Here is a 21995-nt window from a genome sequence, read left to right on the forward strand (position 1 = left end):
TTTAACTGAAATGGACATTGAAAAAAGAACCTCATGAGGAAGTACAGGTGTTTTTCTGCTCATCATTTCATAAGTTGGGCTCATAACAGGCTGATTTAATAGTAGATTCTAATTCTCCTACCACTTACCCCTGCCTCTGTATGAGAGAGAACAGAGAGACAGACAGAGGTAGAGAAATACCATGCTGATGGAACTTACTGGAATAGATATTGGATAGCCAACATTCCTAAACCAGAAATACTAAAATGCTATTTATTCTACACCTACCAATTATGCCCCCACTAATTCTGAGTGTTCCGATCTCCTCAAATAATATCATGCTCCCAAGTCAGTTCAGTCCACATGCTGTGTTCCAGGCTGTCTGCTAGGCTCTCGAGATCTAAGGGAGAATTAAAACATTGAATTTCATAGTAGAAAAGACAAACAAAGACACTAAATAAGCCTAAGATAACTTAATGCATGGAACAGAGGCATTCTAGAAAGAATGTGGAAGGAGAAGTTATGAAGTGGAAGGGAAGTTAATCTGGGGAAACTTCTTCCACCATCATGATGCCCGATTAGCCTTTTGAAGGACAAATGGATATTTGTTAAGGCATCAAAGAATGGAAAGTGTTTCAGGTAATGGTGATATTGTGAGCAAAGAGAAAGTCATGGGAAGAGTTAGTGTCCTCAACATTAGAAGTAGGCGACTGTCAGGAAGGCCCTGACCATGGAAGACAGGATGTGGACAAAGGGATGAGCAGGCCAGAGGGCAAAATCCTCGGGAAGACTCAAAATCCTGTATTGTGTAGTTGCTAAGAGATCGTTGGCAGTGTTGAGATTTCTCACTAGTGTTTCAGTTCATGAATGAATTTCTCTTCTGCCTAGAGGTTGAGACACTGAAGAATTTTCTGGTGCTTTATCACACTAATCTTGATCTGCTCCTTGTAGTCCCTCCTTGGTCAGGGGGTTCTTTCAACATCTCCAGACACGCTGTGGCAGGACAAAGCCAAGGGCTCTGCCAACTGGCAAGAGAGAGAGCTCTACATGGTCCTGCTCCAGAAGCTCAAAGCAGAAAGCTCCAGAAGCACAAACAATGGATTTTAGACTTGAGAGGAAATAAATTGGTAACTGGCACACCCGTCATGATTATCCATTCACTTTGGTCTCCTCTATTCTTGCCAGTTACCAATTTATTCGTAATCTTTAAAAAAAAATTGTGTTCTTATCTCCTAGGGGTTCCCATTGTTCACATTTTGGTCATGTCCTTTCAGGCATTTGTTTTCCCCTACACACATCCCCGAACAAAGATATTACTTTGCATAATTATAAGAGTAAATGTACATACTATTACTTTAACTATTCATGAGTGCTAGTCCTGGGTCCCCAGCTAAGCTACTGGTTCCTTTACGGAGGAGTTGGTATCTCTCACTTCCCTTCTCCTCACACAATGATCTGCTGCAGGCCAGCTGCAACATCACATCCATCTTCATCCCACCAAACAACCCTACTCTGACACAGGAAGAAACTGAGGAGCTCTCTCCACACTTGGAGTGGGCTGTGACCTCATGTTGTAGACTGGTTAACAGCACTTCTACTTTCGCAAGGCCAGAATCCTGCCTTCTTACCCAAATTCTCCTAATTGGATCTCGATCATTGTTTTTAGTGACAACAATAATCACGGCCACTTCCATTGATGGAACACTTGCTAAAGAATCCATCCTTAGAGCACTCTTATGTGGTAGATGCTATCCTTATTTACCCTCTCTTCAGCGGTGTTCATCGAGGCTTTCAGAAATAGTGACTTGTAAGCATGTAGGTGGCAGCGCTGAGGCAGAAACCAGAGCGTGCTGGCCAAGGTGCTGCATGAACTGCCCAGGGTTGTTCAGGGTCTGGAGTCTTTGTCTTTCTTCCTATGTACTCAGAGCTCCACTCTGCTTTTTTGAGTCTCTGTCTCCTTTCCGAAGACAGGAATCCTGCCCTAAAAGCCAGGTGCTCAGGGGCACCCGGGTGGCTCAGTTGGTGTTCAAGTCTTCATTTTGGCTCAGTTCATGATCTCAGGGCATTGGGCTCCCTGCTCAGTGGGGAGCCTGCTTCTCCCTCTTCTTCTGCCCCTCAGGGGCAGGGGTAGCCCTGGCTTGCACATGCGTGTGGGCGCGCGCACACACACTTTCTCTCAAATAAACAAACAAATAAATAAAATATATATAAATTAAAAAAGCTGGGTGCTAAGAAGCCCTATTGCTTGGTGACTGACCTCAACCACGGAAGCTTGGATTTCTCAATATCTCTGCTCTTGTGTTCCCCATCCCTCTGGGGTCTACTTACTGAGATCATGATGGATTCTCACATCACTGGGGGTGCTTTAGGCATTTTAGGAAGGATAGTTCTGTGTAGGACTGTCCCATGAACATACTGTTTCCCCAGGCCCTAAAGGCCAGCAACACATCCAAGTTACAACACCAACCCTAGCTTCCCACCCCTGTACTTCCAAATGTTTAGAAAGGGACAGGGAGAGTGCCATTGTATGGCCTCTGCTTCAGGACAAGTATGCCAGAGGTGCTTGCCTAGATAGGCTATCACTGTTGTCTCCAGTTTATGGCCTTCAGATGTCTTGCAATACAAGATGAATGAGCTTTTCCAGCATTTACAAGTCTTGTCTATCCTCCCGGTTCAATAGATGTGCCAGGCCCTAGCTTCACCCATTGTCTGGTCCCTCCACTGTTTAACTCTTACCATATGTCAGGTACTGTTCTAAACACTTAATCCTCACAACTACCTAACGAAATAACATTATTATTAAGTTATATTAGTACGAGAAACTGAGGCACAGTATGGTTAAATAACTCAATCTTTATGAGGTCACGAAGGAACCAATCTCTTGGCATCCATAATCTGATCTTGGTCAAAGGAGAAATATCAGCTAGATAACAGTGATTCCCTCCATGATAGAGTAAATCTATCTGACACATCAGCCCTTTCTGGTAACAACTTCCCCCTGCCTCCTCACCTCACCATTTTTAAGGAAACTGCTATTGCCACCACCACCACCCCTCACTCCCCCTACAAGGCTATCCATCAGAATTTTCTGTCCCTTCTAGCACCAGACTCAGTCTGATCTATACAGTCCTCTTCTGGAATTTCCCAAGTCAGAGGTGAAGAGGTTGCTCTTTCCTTTCAGCTGCCAAATTGTAAGCTGGTCTCTGAGCTACTATGGCCATAGCTCTGCTGTTGCAGGACAGAATCTGACCATGAAACCAACAAGGGAGCAAAAAGCATAGGGAGAGAGATAAGCAAAGGGAGAGCAAAGAGATTTGGATTCAGACAAGTCTGTGGCCCACTTCAGTCCTCTCATTTGGAATCATGCGACCCACAAAGACCATTTACACTTTTACTCCTTGGAATTGAGTCCTTCAACTTGCACCTGTTAAAGATCTATTTACACATCTCCCATCTAGGTAAGCCTAAATTTTGCCCAGATTTCAAAATGAACCACTCTCCTTTTTATTTATCCTTCTAATAAAGGTGGGCACCCAGAGGAACTTGTCTGACACCCCTTAAAATCAGAAAGGCTTCATAATATCTCACTTGAGTCAATGTGCAGGACACAGAATCTTCATCATCTCAGTTAAACCCTGAACCAACACAAGCAGTCCTTAAAGCAGGTAATCATTCATAAAAAGTTCATAAAACTGAACTTTGGATTTTTCCTCTAGGGTGTCTCAAATTTTAAGCCATTTGTGATTCTCATATGGAGAACTCTCCAAGGTCTGTATAGGATACTTTAGTTCTAAAGACCATCCTGCATCATCTTAAATTGGATTCTGAGCTGCATCTGTTCTGAGAAATAAGAGGCTAACTTAGTGTACTCTATAAATATCTGGGCAGACAAGACAGACATGGTTGACTGTTCCCTAATTGGTGGTTGAGGTGGGTAAGCCTCTGGATGTCATGGTGTTCTCTGGAAAATACTATGAAATTTAGAAATACTTTCTTTAAGGGGTGCCTAGATGGCTCAGTTGGTAGAGAAGACAACTCTTGATCTCAGGGTAGTGTATTTGAGCCCCATGTTGAGCATAAAGCTTACTTTAAAAAATATACATACTTTAAGACTTGAGAACAGTTTTACTTACAGAAACTATGACTGATAGATATATGTGTAATATAAAAATCACAACTATGAACCCAGGGTCAACCCCCCAAAAGGGGAAAAAAACCCGAAACAAAGAACTTCTCACATTCATAAAAGTGGATTTTTTCCAGTTTCCTATAAAAAGTTGGCTGCTCTTTTGTTTTGTACCAAAAGGCAAGAAATGGGATGTCCTGCTGGTTGATAACAATGTGAGTAAAGTCAGAACTGAGAAAACAATTTTGTTTCTTAAATAATTTTGCAAATTAGGAAATTGACACCAACTTTTTAAAATTTAGGAATCAGATTTTTAAAAAGTCACAGAACAATCAAAGCAGGAATATGATCTACATTAAAATGGAGTAAGCTGTTGCTGCTATTTTAGAAGAATTAATAAATATTTCAAGCTATTTTGTTCTGATTTCCAATATGGCAAACATTGGTAGATATTACCACATAATCAAAAGCTGTTGGAGGTTCTTACTAATTTTGAATAGTGAAAATAGACCCAGAAGATTAACAACTGCTGTCGTCACGTAGTAAGTCCTGAAGTAGTGAACCCGTCATGGGGTGGGGTGGAGCTGTTGCTAGTGATAGTCACACTCAGAATGTGAACTCCAGCTCTCCATGGGCTCCTATCTCAGGACTAGAAAGGTGGCAGGAATGGAGGGGGTAACACGATAAGGAGAAAGAGATGCTGTCAGTAAAACAGCACCATCAATGTCCACAGGATGAAATGCTGCTGGAGGAGGGAGGTCCTGCCCTCAGCCGAGGCTCTATGGCACCCAAGACTGGTTCCAGCAGACCCAGCACCCACTGCTTCTGCTGACTGTGAACTCCTGATCACCGGCATTTGAGGCTCTAGCAGCTAGTGTCCCCATAGAGGGCAGAGCAGGAGAGGGAGAAAGTGGTGGACAAATGCAGTAACTGAAGACTCAGCAATGAATACACATGAGATATCCCTTGAAGAAAACACAGAGAGAACTGTGCAGAGCTGGGATCCTGAAGGTAGAGCCAAAGGCCAGCACCTGACAGCCTAGACTGGTGCCACCCAAACTCTGAAGCCTGGCGGAATCACAGGTTAGATATTTGTAATCAAAGGATTGCACACCTGAAGCTAATATAACATTGTGTTAATGATCCCTCAATTAAACAAATTTAAAAATAAAATAAATAAAAAATGCAACAAAAATGGTAACCACTGTTCTTTGTATTATGGAATTATTGATCATACTATTTCCTTTTTTATATTTATTTGTAATTTTCTAAATTTCCCATAAGAAAGGTGCATCCTTTTTTAGCATGACATTCCTTTTTAAGTCAGCGATATAAAGTAAAAATAACTACCATTTATAGCAACCTTTATACCAAGTAAATACCACTATACCAGTATACCAAGTATACCAGTATACCAAGTTTATACCACTACCTTTATAGCAACAGTTCTCAAACATTTTTATACTCTTAAGAAATAAGGAGACTCTTGGGGGACCTGGCTGTCTCAGTTGGAAGAGCATGTGACTCTTGATCTTAGGGTCATGAGTTTGAGCCCCATGTGGGGTGTAGAGATTACTAAAAAAATAAAAAAAAGAAATAATGAAAATCTCAAAAAGCTTTTGTTTATGTAGTTATATCTGTCAATCTTTACCATATTAGAAATTAGAACTGAAAACTTTTTTGAAATATTTATTTTTTTAAAGATTTTATTTATTTATTTGAGAGAGAATGAGAGCACAAGCAGGTGGAGGGGCAGAGAGAGAAGCAGACTCCTCACTGAGCAGGGAGCCCAATGCAGGGCTGGATCCTAGGACCCTGAAATCATGACCTGAGCCAAAGATAAATGCTTAGCCCACTACCACTAAGTGACTCAGGCACCCCTGAAATATTTATTAATTGATGTAAAATAATAGTAATAACCCATTTCATTTTAATATAAATACCACTTAAAAAAAACTATGTTCAAAACAAAAATTCATGGGATGAGTCACAGTAACATTTTTTGCAAATCTAATATCTAACGCAATAGAAAGCAGCAGGACATCTCATATCTGCTTCTGGATTCAATCTGTTATAGTACATGTGGATGTCATGTAGGCTCTGGGAACTACACTGCATATGTGTGAGAGATTTATAGTGAGATTATTTTGAAGTGAAGAATATATCTTAATATATTCATGAAAATAGTTTTAATTTTGTAAACCTCCTGTAAGGGTCTAGGGTACCTGCAAGATTCATTGGACCATACTTTAAAAACCATTTTCTTTTCTTTCTTTTTTTTATGATTTATTTATTTGAAAGAGAAAGGGAGCTGGGCAGGGTTAGGGGGAAGGAGAAGGGCAGAGGAAGAGAGAGAGTCTCAAACCGACTCCCCACTGAGCACAGAGGCTTGGTGGGCCTCCATCTCATGAACCTGAGATCATGACCTGAGCCAAAATCAAGGGTCGGACACTCAACCGACTGAGCCACCCAGGTGCCCATAAAAACCATTTTCTTTATAGTATACAAAATATCTTTACAAACAAATCTCATCTGACTCACAAAAACACCTTGAATCAGGCATGTTTTTAAACATATGAGGAATTTGGGAGTCAAAGAGGTCAACCAATTCATCAACCATCACATGAATTCCTGTCTTTTAGAGTCTGAATCTGAGACTCAATTCCAGATATCTATCATATCAACCCTGAAAAGCTTTTTAACTGCCCGCCTTTTCCCAGGGCAATAGCTGGGACACTTAAAGATTTTATACACAATAATTAGGATTAATATATTAATTCTAGAATGTGATAAATAAAAACAGATCTAGAGGAGTTAGAGAAGACAAAGCATGACATAGCAGAAATAAGCACAGGTCCTGGCAGGCAGGAGCCCTGAGTTCTGGACGCCATTCCTTCACTTATTGTGTGACTTGAGCTGAGTTTCTCTACCTCTCTGGTCACCAGGATTGCCTCATCTGTAAAATGGGATGATGATATCTTACCTGCCTGAAGGCATGGTCTGGACCAGATGATTGCTCAACATCCCTGCTAGTGGAAGACTGGTCATCTACCAAAAATTCCAGTCACTTGAAAAGTAGGAATACAACTCAGCTGAAATGGACTCTCGTTTGATAGTTCCTGTAATTCTTCCTTTTTCTTTAGAGTAATATTTGGGACTTGGTATTTATTGAAATTTATTTCAGTCATCTTTCTTGTAATTTCTTCAAACTTTATCCAGAAAACCTAACCTTGAGAAAATTCATTAAAATCACCTGGGTGACTCAGTCAGTTGAATGTCCAACTCTTAATTTTGGCTCAAGTCGTGATCTCAGGGTCCTGAGATTGAGCCCCCATGTCTCTCTCTCTCAAATAAATAAATCTTAAAAAAAAAAAAAAGAGAGAGAAATCACTTAAAAACTTTGGTGAGTAGAAACCCAATGCAGGGATCCCTGGGTGGCGCAGCGGTTTGGCGCCTGCCTTTGGCCCAGGGCGCGATCCTGGAGACCCGGGATCGAATCCCACGTCGGGCTCCCGGTGCATGGAGCCTGCTTCTCCCTCTGCCTGTGTCTCTGCCTCTCTCTCTATCTCTCTGTGACTATCATAAATAAATAAAAATTAAAAAAAAAAAAAGAAACCCAATGCAATTCAACAAGCCCCACAAGTGTACTGAAAACCCACTATTGTGCTGGAGACATGTTATGATTCTAGAGAAGCAGGCACACCTGATTTTATTTCTGGGCATGCTACTGGATTTAGACATTTATCATGCACTTAAGCTGGTTTATTTTTCCAATTTTTTATTGTGGCTAAATATACATAACATAAAATGTACTATTCTAACCATTTTTAAGTATAGTTCAGTGGCAGTAAATATATTCATTGTTGTGCAACTATCACCACCATCCATCTTCAAAACTCTTTATATCTTGCAAACCTGAAAATATAGCCATTTTTAAAAAAGATTTTACATATTTATTCATGAGAGACACAGAAAGAGAGAGGCAGAGACATAGGCAGGAGAAACAGGCTCCCTGAGGGTAGCCCTATGCGGGACTCGATCCCAGAACTCCAGGATCACGCCCTGAGCCAAAGGCAGATGCTTAACCACTGAGCTACCCAGGTGTCCTGAAAATACATCCATTAAATAATAACTCCCTTTCCCTTCCTGCTCTGGCAACCACTATTCTACTTTCTACCTCTATGAATTTAACTACTCTTAGTACCTTATATAAGTGGAATCATGCAGCATTTGTCTTTTTGTGACTGGCTTATTTCACTTGGCATTGTGTCCTCTGGGTTTGTGTTGTAGCAGGTGTCAGAATTTCCTTCCTCTTTAAGGCTGAATCCTATTCTATTGTGTGCATATACCATATCGTGTTCATACATTTATCTACCAATGGACATTTGGGTCATTTCTACCACATTGAAGCTTTCCAAACCTTTGTTTAAAGGTTAGAGGGAAAAAAAAAGGTTGGAGAAACTTAGGACGCCTGGGTGGCTCAGCGGTTGAGCATCTGCCTTTGACTCAAGGCATGATCCTGGAGTCCCAGGATGGAGTCCCACATCGGGCTCCCCGCATGGAGCCTCCTTCTCCCTCTGCCTCTGTCTCTGCCCCTCTCTGTGTGTGTCTCTCTCATGAATAAATAAATAAAATCTTTAAATAAATGGATGAATGAATGAATGAATGAATGTTGGAGAAACTCAACCCAAAGAAGAAAGTAGAATACAGCTAATGATAGCAGACATGGGTCAGAAAAATATGCACAGAGTTATTTCAGATTCGAGACATAAATTCTAGTACTAAAAGAAAAAAAAAGCTAGATTTTTGTCTTTGTTATTTTCCTCCCTTCCCTAAAGAGCTGTTACTAAATTCTAAGTGTCATAAGATCATGGAATGTACTGCATTTAATTTCACATTCCACAGAAAATGTAACAAAGTTCTGGGCAAATTCCATTAACGTATCTCTGAATATATCAGTGTAGTGGCACAATTAGGGAAACATTTTGATCTGAATGACCACACTTGATTTTCCAACAATCTTACAAGATAGTCAAGGCAAGTATTTGTGTCATTTCATACATGAAGAAGCTGAGAATCTCAGCCATTAGGTCATCACCAGGCAACATGGAACAGGACCGCTAGAGGTCTCACAGCAACTCTAGCACTGTCCCTCTGCCCCTGCCATCTGTCCGTAGTTGTGAATGAGCATTTAGAGTCATTTCCTACGTACAATATCACTTTGCCCTGAAGCACAGTAGTATCAGCTAGACAACATCACACTTAAGATCCTTCTAATCTTATGATTTAATGTGACGGTTTTCCATTATGGTGAGTTCTTTTTTATTTTTTTACTACGATGTGTCTGTGTGAAAGCAGGCCTACTAACATATATATTTACTTAGTAATAAAATGATCCGAGGTTCTGTTAAAGACTCTGCAGTAGTGAGAGGAAATCTGCAAAAAGTGGCAGGGGAGGGTTAGCTTGTACATATAGGGTAGGAAGAACATTGCTCTTTGATCCTCATGCTTAGCTTAGAAAAAGTAGGTATAAAGTTGATTAAATGTATCATATATTTGTTTAAAAACCAAAACATATGATGGTTGACAAAGAGTACCTAGAACAAAATTATGAAGTAGTCAGACTAACTGCCCCTTGAGTATTCCAGTCTCCTTGCAAACTCTTGGATTGAACCTTTCTTGGCTCTACCCAGGGATTCAGTACTTTCAAAAGGCCTGTATATCCAGCCCTACACGAGCGTCTTTTCTGGACCTGCCCCGACCTCTGCACTTTTTCCTGTCTCTTCATCAAAACATCTAGCCAACAAATTGTCCATAGGTATTTATTTCCTCTTCATCCCCAATCCCTCTGCTAGACTAACTGTAAAGAAATTTTAAATGTTATTAAGGAAAAAGTTCACCAACATCACCATAACAAAAAGAGGCAAGGAGGACACAGGAGAAAAGGGATTTCAATGATTTTTTGAAAGACAAAGTAGACATGAGGGGAAGCAATTTAGGAAGGGGAGAGAATGTTTCAACTTAAATGGAGGTAGATGTGGAAAAAAAAGGAAGCCAATGGCTCACAGGCTTAGTGGCTGGAGACCCCAGGGACTAAGAAAGGCCAGGCTTGAGTGAGGGTGGAATGTACTAAGTAGTTGAGTTGTTTTCCTTAATCCACTAGAGATAATGCCTCCCCAGCCAACAGGAGAGCTGAGATCTGTTCTCTTGGGGAACTGAATGACTATGGCTTTGGATTTGGAGACGGTTGCCATATGGGGACATAAAGAATAAGTGAAGATTGAAGTGAGCACCAGGCTGAAATTAGCTCAACTAAATAAAAGTCTAAAAATTAACTGTGGGGACCTCAGCTTTTTTTCCCACTCTGCCCTCAGCCTTTTTTCCCACTCTGCATAGGCCTCGTTGGACATTACTCTGGCTGTAGGGAATGGATGACCCTTCCAGAAATTGAACAGTCTTAGAAAAATAAAGTTTAGCATTCCATGATAAAAAGGACAGTTCAAGGACCAATCCCCTAAAAGAGAATTCACTAGTCCACAGGCTTAACCTACAGATGTAGAGCTACAAATTAGCTTTTAAGAAAGTGATCTCACTCTTAAATATGAACAGTCAAGGATGACTACACATTTGGGAAAAGCCTCCAACATGAAAGAGATTTAAAACTAACGAGCTAACCACGCCTTGGAGGAAGGAGAGTACCAGAAGATGTTGCTACTATGTCATTGAAGTCCCTGGAGGATGAAACAGCTAAGATGCTACAAGAAAAAAAAAAAAAAAAAGAAAGAAAGAAAAGAAAAAAAATATCAAAAAAGTAAGAAAGAGCTCTAGGGAATTATAAATATAACAGTCAAAATGAAAAAATCATAAAAATTTAGGAAACTAAAATCAAGGAAATCTACCAACCAGGTTAAATCAAAACTGAATGAGAACAAAAATAGGAAATAAGCTTCAAGGGTTAGATTAGAAAGACCACCCAACTAAAGTTAGAAGCTAGCAGAAAAAGAAATAATTGAAAGTAGAAAAGATGGGCAGCCCGGGTGGCTAAGCGGTTTAGTGCCGCCTTCAGCCCAAGGCCATACCCTGGAGGCCTGGGATAGAGTCCCACGTTGCGCTCCCTGCATGGAGCCTGCTTCTCTCTCTGCCTTTGTCTCTGCCTCTCTCTCTCTCTCTCTCTCTCTCTCTCTATATGTCTCTTGTGAATAAATGAATAAAATCTTAAAAAAAATAAAGTTAGAAAAGAGGAAAAAACCAAAGTGATATAAGAAATTTTTCTGGCCAGAATTGGAGGGCATGAGATTCCAGACAGCAAGTTATACTGAATCCTCAGCAGGTGAGTGAAAAAGCCCAACCCTGACACATCACTGGAAAAGCTCAGGACATTGGGAGTCAGGAGAAAGAATTGTTACACTTCCAGAGAGAAAAAGCAGGTAAATCAGAATTTTACTGGACTATTCAAAAGTACTAACTCTGAAAAATCAGCAGATGATGGAGTAATACCTCCAAAATTCCAAGGGGAAAGCATCTCCAACCCAGAATTTTAGAGTGAGCCACATCAGTCAAATGTGAGGGAAAAATAAAAATGTTTTAAACATTCAAAGACCAAAAATTTTGCTTCTTGTGCACTGGAAACTACTGAAGGCTAGCTATGCTCCCCCAAAATAGGGGTAATTGGATGAGAAAGGGTTCCAGGAGCACAATGAAGAGAAGTCCATCAGGGCAGGTATGCAGAAGACCATAATTATGAGCAGAAACTATATGCATGAACAGAGTATTCTGGGAAAGAAAGTGTGAGGGTTAAATTTTATTTATGTGTTTGGGTTTTGCTTTTTTGTTTTGTTTTGTTTTGGTGCTGGTTAATTTAATTTTTAAAAGATTTTGGGCAGCCCCGGTGGCTCAGCGGTTTAGTGCTGCCTTCAGCACAGGGTGTGGTCCTGGAGACCCAGGATCCAGTCCCAGGTCAGGCTCCCTGCATGGAGCCTGCTTCTCCCTCTGCCTGTGTCTGTGCCTCTCTGCCTCTCTCTCTCTCTCTCTCTCTCTCTCTCTCTCGTGAATAAATAAAATCTTAAAAAAAAAGATTTTATTTATTTATTTGACGTAGAGAGAGCACTAGGGAGGGAGAATCAGCCTCCCCACTGAGCAGGGAACCCAATGAGGAACTCGATCCCAGGACCCTGAGATCATGACCTGAGCCTAAGGCAGACGTTTAACCAACTGACCCATCCAGGTGCCTTGGTGCTGATTAATTTTAATGTGTCAATTTAGCTAATCCAAGATCCTGGATATGTGGTTAAAAACCAGTCTGGATGTTGCTGAAGGTGGATTCTTTTAGTTGAGATTAAGGTTTATGTCAACAGACTAAGTCAAGCAGATTACCCTATATAATATAGATGGGTCTCATCCAATTAGTTTTAGGCCTTAAAAGAAAAAAATAATAACATCCTATGAGCAAGAGGGAATTTTTAAAATTTAAATTCAATTAATTAACGTATACTGTATTATTAGTTTCAGAGGTAGCATTCAGTGATTCATCAGTTGCATACAACTCCCAGTGTTCATTACATCATGTGCCCTCCTTAATGTCCATCACCCATTCACCTCATCCTCCTCCCCTCCAGTGACCCTCAGTTTGTTTCCTATGATTAAAGGTCTCTTATGGTTTATCTCCCTCTCTGATACCACGTTGTTTTATTTTTTCCTCTCTTCCCCTGTGATCCTGTTTTGTTTCTTAAATTCCATGAGTGAGATCATGATGATTGTATTTCTGATTGACTTCTTTTGTTAAGCAAAATATCCTCTGGTTCCATCCATGTCATTGCAAATGGCAAGATTTCATTTTTTTTTAATGACTGAGTAGTATTCCATTGTGTATATATACACCACATCTACTTTATCCATTCATCTGTCAATGGATATCTGGGCTCTTTCCATAGTTTGGCTGTTTTGGACATTGCTGCTATAAACATTGGGGTGTAGGTGCCCCTTCAGATCACAACATCTGTATCTTTGGGGTAAATACCTAGTACTGCAATTGCTGGGTCATAGGGTAGCTCTATTTTCAACTTTTTAAGGAATCTCCACACTACTCTCCAGAGTGGCTGCACCAGTTTTCATTCATGAACAGTGTACAAGGGTTCCCCTCTTCTGCATCCTTGCCAACATTTGTCATTTCCTAACTCGTTAATTTTTCCATTCTTACTGGTGTGAGGTGGTATCTTGTTGTGGTTTTGATTTGTATTTCCCAGATGCCAACTGATGTGGAGCATTTTTTCACATGTCTGTTGGCCATTTGTACGTTTTCTTTGGAGAAATATCTGTTCATATCTTCTGCCCATTTCTTGATTGGATTATTTGTTCTTTGAATATTGAGTTTCATGTTCTTTATAGGTTTTGGATATTAGCCCTTTATCTGATATGTCATTTGCAAATATCTTCTCCCATTCTGTCAATTGTCTTGGTTTTGTTGACTGTTTTCTTTACTGTGCAAATAGCTTTTTATCTTGATGAAGTCCCAATAGTTCATTTTTGCCTTTGTTTCCCTTGCCTTTGGAGATGTGTCTAGTAAGAAGTTCCTGTGGTCAAAGTCAGAAAGATTGCTGCCTGTGTTCTCCTCTGGGATTTTGATGGATTTCTGTCTCACATTTAGGTCTTTCATCCATTTTGAGTCTATTTTTGTGTAGGGTGTGAGGAAATGGTCTACTTTCATTCTGTGCATGTGGCTGTCAAATTTTCCAAATACCATTTGTTGAAGAGACTTTTTTTCCATTGGATATTCTTTCCTGCTTTGTTGAAGGTTAGTTGACCATAGAGTTGAGGGTTCATTTCTGGTTTCTCTATTCTGATTCCATTGATTATCCATCTGTCTCTTTTTGTGCCAGTACCATACTGTCATGATGATTATAGTTTTATAATAGAACTTGAAGTCTGGAATTGTGATGCCTCCAGCTTTGGTTTCTTTTTTTGTTCCACATAAATTTTAAGATAATTTGTTCCAATACTGTGAAGTAAGTTGATGGTATTTTGATAGGGATTGCATTGAATGTATAGATTGCTCTAGGTAGCATAAACATTTTAATAATATTTGTTCTTCCAATCCATGAGTGTTGAACATTTCCATTTCTTTGTGTCTTCCTCAATTTCTTTCATGAGTGTTCTATAGTTTTCTGAGTACAGATGCCTTGCCTCTTTGGTTAGGTTTATTCCTAGACGCCTTATGGTTTAGGGTGCAGTTGTAAATGGGATCAACTCCTAATTTCTTTCTCCTGTCTCATTGTTAGTGTATAGAAATCAAACTGATTTCTGTGCATTGATTTTTGTATCCTGCCACTTTGCTGAATTCCTGTATGAGTTCTAGAAATTTTGGGGTGGAGTCTTTTGAGTTTTCCATATGGAGTATCATGTCGTCTGCAGAGTGAGAGTTTGACATCTTTCCCAATGCAAGAAGGAATTCTATATCCAGACTGCTTTCAGACTTGTGCCAGTCTACCCTACAGATTTTGGTTTGCCAATCTCCACAATAATGTGAGCCAATTCCTAAAAATGAAATGCACTCTCTATCTCTTTCTCTCCCACCACACACACACACACACACACACACACACACACACACACACACTATTCTGTTTCTCAGAGAATGCTGATACAGAGGTCTACAGGAAAAAATGAGAAGCAGTGCCTTTGGAATATTATCAATTAGTGTGTGGCAAAGATTCAGTAAAGTAAATTAATTAGGGATACACTGAAAACTAGGCAAATACAAAAAATAAGGCAATTATTAATTCCAAGAAAACCAAAGGTTTGTACCTCAGCAATGAACGTTTTGTCGAAGAAATGTAAATGCCTATGACTGACTAGCCAAAAATCTTTATATAATTATCTGAGGAGAGGGAAATTGAGAAACACAGTATAAACATATTATTCAGAAACATGGAGATAAATTATAAGAAAAATTGCCAAGAAAAAAAAAGACATGGGTAATTTCCCTGAGTACAAGGGTAGGAAGTAAAAAAAGGCAGATCAGCTATTTGCAGTTTTTCACCATAAGCCTTTTTAACTATTTGAACTTATATTCAGGTATTATTTTGATAAAAATTAAAATTAACTGATAAATGCTTGCCCACTTGAAGCTTCATTCCTTTTGGGTCCTGTTGCCAGGTAACTGATATAGTAATAAAGCTTGACATGTTGTCTAATCCCATTGGATAATTTATTTAATTTTTAAAGGGTTTCAGCACTATTATACTAAAAGGGATAATTGCAAAAATTCTAACCAAGGGACCCCTGGGTGGCTCAGCAGTTGATCGCCTGCCTTCAGCCCAGGGCGTGATCCTGGAGTCCTGGAGGTCCTTTTTTTTTTTTTTTTTTGATATAAAATCAGATTGGTTTATTGCTTCTGCTTGCATATAGACAGGAGAAAGGCAAGTGGGAGGGCCTGGGGTGGGTGGTAGATGAGGGGTATCAGAGGGGGAGAAAGGTGCCTCAAATCTGCTCTGAGTAATGGAAGGAGAGGGAGAAAGGGAGGCACCCGCAGGCTAAAAAGAAATACATTTTCTGCAGGCAGCTCTCACCGAGTGGTAGTGACGGCCACCCTGCTAGGGCTCCCTCCTTATCCTCTCCCCTACTCCCAGCCTAGCGTGGGAGGACTGGGAAGCTGAGTCAGAAGTGTTTTCTACTACTGCCCCATCGATTGGAACACATTAGTGCAGTTCTTTAAACACATTGTGTGGTCCTACCTATGCATGGGGTTTTCCTCTATGATGATATCCTGCTCATGGACTCTGATTTGGAAAGCACACAGATCACTACTCCATACCTAAGTGAAAAGTCAGCACATTGCACTGAGGTAACCCTCAACTCAGCCCTCACCCTGCCCAGCTACTGGATTTATAAATCAGAGGTGAGGATAATGGTAGAGTCCCAAATTAACAAAAGCCGAGTTCCACATCAGGCTCCCTGCATGGAGCCTGCTTCTTCCTCTGACTATGTCTCTGCGTCTCTCTCTCTCTGTGTCTCTCATGAATAAATAAATAAAATCTTTTTAAAAAATGCAGAACCTGCTTCAGTAGTCCTTAGATCGACCTGACTGCTTTAAAAAAAAAAAAAAATCTAACCAAGAGGGATGCCTGGGTGGCTCAGTGGTTGAGTATCTGCCTTTGGCTCAGGGCGTGATCCTGGGATCTGGGATCGAGTCCCACATAGGACTCCCTGCATGGAGCCTGCTTCTCCCTCTGCCTGTGTCTCTGTCTCTCTCTCTCTCTCATGAATAAATAAAATCTTAAAAAACAACAACAACAAAGCTTTTTAAACCAAACCACTGGGTGATGAATATATTATGTAGGACCTATGGCAGTCTGTGTCTCAGTAAACATCTAATATGAATTCTGATCGAAAAACATAAAGTTCACATTCAGTGAACTTACTCCGAGTGTAATGCCCTGTCTTCATGGTAGCATATATGTGTTTGTAGGGTGCAAGGATGGCCGCAGTGTAGACCCTTGAATCTAAAATATTTCCTGCATTGGTTTTCCACAGACACTTGAAAATAAATGACTATTTCACTTCCTTGGTTCTTGTGAGCTTTTGATATTCAAAGTCATCCACTAAAATGGAAACATTCCCAAGAAAGAAATGTCCTTTAGTAGGAATTACTTTGCTCCTGAGAATGAGAATGGAAAATTGAGGGCTGGGGAAAGGCAGAGGTGGTGGCCTCCTGGGCAAGCCAGGCCATTGTTTTTACCAGGCACCAACCCCAGATGGCGAGAAGCTGGTTGTTCTGGGGCCTGGTGTGTCTGCAGTAGCGGCAACTGGCCAGGAGGTAGCAGCCCTGTCTTATCTGGTGCCTCAGCCGCCGTTCCCGCCTAGGCCATGCAGCTCCCGCCTAGGCCATGCAGCGTTAGAGCAAACAGGGTCGTCCCAGAGGCAGCGCTGAGCGCCCAGAGCAGGTGTGTTACACTGCGGCCAGATGACAGTGAGCATTCAGCGAGCAGTTGTTTGAACGCGGGAACTCTCCAGCAATCATTAAGACCGCTCCCTTGAATCCACCCTCAACGCGTTTGCAGGTAGCACAGCCCTGGATCATTCCACTCTTCGCTTACCCTGGTCAGTCCCGGCCCATTGCAGCAAAAAGTGGCCAAAGAAAACAGAACATTGTGCTCACCACTCTGGCTTTAGACCCACGTCCATAAATCCCACGAAGACCCTTAATCATCCTTGATGAAGGATCCTGGATCCTCTCACATCGTGTCCTAGACAGCTTAGGGTTGTCACTCTCACATCGTGTCCTAGAACAGCCAGTTAACACTTTCAACTCGCTCCACACACCTCCACCACCTCACTCTGCTGATGGGCGGGCTTCCCACTTCACTGCAGAAATGAAGCAGCTGGAAATGAGCTTCTACCCCCAGCAGCCACACCCTGAGAGCTGGCTTTCCTGCTTGCTATGGTAGATGAACTGTCCAGGCTCTTAAGGGTAACCCTGTCCATGCCCTCGAGAGAATCCCCTCTCATCTCTATGGGAACAGAACTCTAGCATTTTCCACTTTTTTTTTTTTATCATCAACTTTCCTTTCTCTCCTGTGCTATTCTCATTAACACATGAAACTGCTCTTATGTGTCCCATCATTATTTATCTCTCTCTTTAGTCCCAGTTACCTAGTAGCTTCTGGCCTCATCTCTCTCCTTGCTTTTCCAGTAAAATTTTTGGAGTTATCCATGCTTGCTGATGCTGTCTCCAAAGCCCTTCCCACCATTCTCCATTAAACCCACTGCTATCAAGCTTTTGTTCAGATCATTTCAAAGAAACTCCTCCTGACCTGCACATCACTTACATCCAACAGTCAATTCTTCATCCTCATCTTTTCCTATAGAGAGCACTTGACACAGTCTATTACTTGCTTCTCCTGGAAACACGTCCTTCATTGGCTCCTGCGGTCACCATAACCTGGCTCTTCCTCTTCCTTTCTTAGTTTTTTGCTGATTTCCACCTTTTCTCCCCAGTCTTATTCTTAAACTCAGTCCTTAGACTTCTTTTTCTTTAAGAGAGAGTGCACACGCATAGCAGGGGCTTGGGTGGAGGGCAGGGGAGCAGTAGAGGGAGAAAGGGAGAGAGACAGAGAGAGAGAGAGAGAGAGAGAATATCAAGCAGACTCCATGCTCATCACAGAGCTAGACATTGGGCTCCATCTAACAACCCTGAGATCGTGACCTGAAATGAAATCAAGAGTCCACCACTTAACAAACTGAGCCACCCAAGCATCTCATCTTCTTTTCTAAACATAATCTCACTCCCTTGGTGAGCTCCTGTAGTATCCTGACTTGAAATACCACTTAGATGTTACAGTTCCCAAATACATACCTCTAGCTCAGACTTCTCCCCTGAGTGCCTACTTTACACAGTCAATGGTCTACTAAATATCCACATAACCATTTAATTGCCATCCCAATTGATATACTGATATTCCACAGCTCTGTCTGTGGTCTTCCTAACCCAGTTAATGGCAGCCCCATTCTTCCAGTTTCTCCAACCAAAATATTCACAGACATCTTTGACTCCTTCTTTTCTCTCATCTCTCATGTCTATTCCTGTAGGAAATCCTCCAGTCTCTACCTTCAAAATATATCCAGACTCCAACCACATCTCATGACTTCCATCACTATCACTCTGCTAAGCTACCATCATCACTCCCCTGACTTACTGCCAATACCTCCTGACTGGTCTGCCTGCTTCCACAAGTGAGTTTCTACAATTTAATCTCAATATAGCAGCCAGAATGATCCTTTTACAAAAAGCTAGACCATGTCATTCCCCTACTCTAAACTCTCCAAAAGCCCCCCATTTTAATCAAAATAAAAGCAAAGTCCTTAGAAAGGTATAGAAGAACAGCACTAACAGAAGTAGGAGCCATGTGTGGCATTTAAAATTTCCCAGTCGCCATAATAAAAAGGTAAAAAGAAACAGGTGAGATGAATTTTAAAATATTATTATTTCAACGCAGGCTCCATATAAAAATTGAGAAATCTTACCTTCTTGTTTTCATTGAAAGTCTTTGAACTGCAGCATGTCATTTAGCCATCCAGCATGTCTCAGTTTGGATTAGGCACATTTCAAGAGCTTGAGAGCCACGTGTGGCTGGAGGCCACGGCAGTGGACAATGCAGCTCCAGCCCACGCCTCTCTGAGGGGCCTTCAGCTCCCCTTCACCTGGCTCACTCAGCTCCTTGCCCAATGGACAGGCTCCCACCTCTGGACCTTTGCACAGCCAATTCCTTCTGCCCACCCCCCCAACCCACGCGGCCCCCCACTGCTCTTTCCCAATAACCTCACAGATGCCTTTTTCACCTCCTCCTCATCCTCATTTACATGGCCATCCCACTTAAATTGAAACCAGCACACTTCCCATTCTGACACTCCCAATTCCTCTTACCTGCTTCAATTTTTCCCCCTAGCAATTATCACCTTCTCTATTTTCTCACACAAGAAAAGCTCCCCCCAGGGCAGGTGGCTATTTTGTCAAGTGACATATTCCCAGTACCTGGTACATAATAAATGCTTCTTGACTGAATGAATTAAGGGGAGCATTAACTTTATCTTCCCACAAGCTTCTCAGGTCAGGGCTTGGAGCTAGCATCTCACATTTCGCACCAGGCAGGCACTAGTCTTGGGAGTGACTGACAAGAGAGCTATTTCATCTGTTAGCCATCACTGCGGGAAAAGGAGTGGTAGCACGATGGTCACAAGGACGTGGCCCCATGTCCTCAGGCAGGCCTGGATTTCTGGGCGCAGCTCCGGAGGCCAGAGCCAGTGCCACAGCCAGAGCCAGTGCCGAAGTGGGGCAAATAGAGATCAATTTCAATTTGTTGGAAAGAACCTTTGAATCAGTACCTGTTCAGAATGAACAGGTCTGTCTTAAGAGATCCCCTCAGGGCAGCCTGGGTGGCTCAGCGGTTTAGCGCCGCCTTCGGCCCAGGATGTGATCCTGGAGACCTGGGATCGAGTCCCACGTCGGGCTCCCTGCATGGAGCCTGCTTCTCCCTCTGCCTGCCTGTCTCTCTCTCTCTCTCTCTCTCTAACTCTCATAAATAAATAAAATCTTTAAAAAAAAGAGAGAGAGAGATCTCCTCATGGCACAAATATAGAAGTCACCCTTTGCCAAGAGGTGGGCTCTATACTTGGGGTTGGACTAAACCTCTCCAGTCACCTTTACCATTGTAAGATACTTGAGCCTAAATTGTTGGTGTAGTAGAAATATCAGGGGTTTGTTTTTAGATTTTAAGTAAACTCTACACCCAACATGGGGCTTGGACTCACAACCCTGAGATCAAGGGTCGCACGCTCTACTGACTTGAACCAGTCAGGTGCCCCAGTATTACGGGTTTTGATATCTGACAGTTTGGGTTAAAGTTTTATTTCACGGTTTACCTGCTGCTACTTGCATACTTGTATTTGCTCAGGATGTTATCTATCTCCAGGGATTTGCTTCCATATAATATATATACAACTGTCTCCCATACGAGTTGACATGTAATGGAAAGCAAATACTTTTTTTTTTTTTTACCTTAACTTGGAAAATTTTCTCCTAGGTTCCAGAATTTCCAAAAATTTTAAAGGTCCCACCCCACCCCCTTTAAATTGTCAAGTAATTTGTAAAAACCTGCTCTTACCTCAAAATGATTCCTCCCTACCTCTTTTCCTATCGGCAACAGCAACAATCACTACTTCTTACTGTTAAGTGCTACCTCATTTCATCTTTGCAAAAGGTGTGGAGGTGTTGACTGGAATCACTCATTATTCAGATGAGGAGATTGAGGCTCAGGGATGTTAATTAACTTGCCCAAGGACACATATCGGTTAATAGGTCAAATATAACCTAGGAAATTCCAAAGAATCTCTTTTCCTGTTCCATACCCCTTCATTCACTCAACAAATATTTATTGATGTGTCTGTGCCAGGAGCTCTATTAGGAACGGGGGACAGGGCAGCCCGGGTGGCTCAGCGGTTTGGCCTCTGCCTTCGGCCCAGGGTGTCTGGAGTCCTGGGATTGAGTCCCACATCAGGCTCCCTGCGTGGAGCCTGCTTCTCCCTCTGCCTGTGTCTCTGCCTCTCTCTCTCTGTGTGTCTCTCTCATGAATAAATAAAGAAAATCTTTAAAAATAATAATAATAATAATAAAAATACCTCTTCTCTGCTGTCTCGACTTGGCCTCTGAAATTAGGTTAGAGGGCTTTTTAGCCGTCTCCTGACCTGTTCTCTTTCATTTAAGGCTCTGGCATCCCCTCCCGGCCCCAGGAAGGGTCTCTATGTGCTGTTGGTTTGTGGCTTCTCTACTGAACTGCAGTCTTCTCTTGAATTTATTACAATTGTACAAATGAGCAGTCATTTTCCATTTCTGATTGGATAACAAAGGGAGTTCACTTTTCGCTAAGCAGTGGCTGCACATCTTGGCCAACATCTCACAGAATGTGGACTGTAGTTTGAGAACCTGGCACTTCTGAAGGCCCCTTGATGTCTCCTCTGACTTCCAGTTAGTTTCCAAATCCTAGTCACAACCTGTACATTCGACTGGGGGGCCGAGGGGATGGGGAGGGAGAAGAAGCGTGTGTGTCCTCAAGCAGTACAGAGACAGGAGTGAGCAAAATAATGTTTGCTTACTCCTTCCCTTTTCTCAAAGGTCTGACCAGACGTCTTCATTCAGGCCATGACCCAGCCCATGCTGGCTCCTTCCTAACCCCTCCTTAGGCCAACCCCAAGGCACCACCCACAGATCCAATGCATATTTCAAGGACCCAACCTTCCTCTTTCTATTGTCTGATTTTACTCACTTGTTGCAGGGTGGGTGGGTGGGAGTTCTTCAAGTATTTTCTAAATTACTTTCATTTTAGGGACGCTTGGGTGGCTC

The sequence above is a fragment of the Vulpes vulpes genome, chromosome 1 (genome assembly GCF_048418805.1).
Source record: "Vulpes vulpes isolate BD-2025 chromosome 1, VulVul3, whole genome shotgun sequence".
Taxonomy (NCBI): domain Eukaryota; kingdom Metazoa; phylum Chordata; class Mammalia; order Carnivora; family Canidae; genus Vulpes; species Vulpes vulpes.